The sequence below is a fragment of the Penaeus monodon genome, chromosome 21, assembly GCF_015228065.2.
Source record: "Penaeus monodon isolate SGIC_2016 chromosome 21, NSTDA_Pmon_1, whole genome shotgun sequence".
Classification (NCBI taxonomy): domain Eukaryota; kingdom Metazoa; phylum Arthropoda; class Malacostraca; order Decapoda; family Penaeidae; genus Penaeus; species Penaeus monodon.
Window position 1 is genome coordinate 24,758,441 of NC_051406.1, and position 587 is coordinate 24,759,027.

General features: G+C 32.4%; 1 protein-coding gene across 1 annotated transcript in view; it reads right to left on the minus strand.

Moving 5' to 3' along the window:
• The window catches only part of LOC119586376 (protein MLP1 homolog), a gene marked incomplete in the record, with an annotated part of 73,375 nt that overhangs the window by 48,246 nt on the left and 24,542 nt on the right, over positions 1-587 (minus strand).

Below are 587 nucleotides of genomic sequence, written 5' to 3' on the forward strand. Positions count from 1 at the left end.
ACTAGTTACATGTGTGTAATGTTGTGTGGCTAGAGATGCGTGTGATGTGTTCGTAATAGTGCATAATTATGTCATTGTAATAATATGTTGCATTAACAAATGTGTCTGAATAATGATGAAACAACAAAAGCCAGTAATAGTAACATAATTACACATACTCTTACATTGAAACGAATGTGTAATCATTACAATAATAACAAATGAAAATATACATGCAGTTTACCTATATGCCCAATAATAATAACAATAATTCACACGAACACAGCAATGTAACTGCATAATATTGTCTCTCAAGTTATCAACAAACACTATTCATCAACAATAACAAATAAAACCAATCAGTTATAACCCAAACACGAAATTTACAGAGAAAATGCAAGAATTAAATATTTAGAAAAAATACAAAACCATTCTAAAAAGAACATAATCTAAAGAATGATAAACGCGGTCCAGGAACAATTAAGGTCACGGTGAACTCAAGGTCGGAGGAGAGCGAGAAGCAAAGCGAGGTCGCGAAAGGGAGGGACCAAAGGGACGAAAAGAATGGCGAAAAAATACAGAAAAAAATCTTATAAGGAAACTGTTTA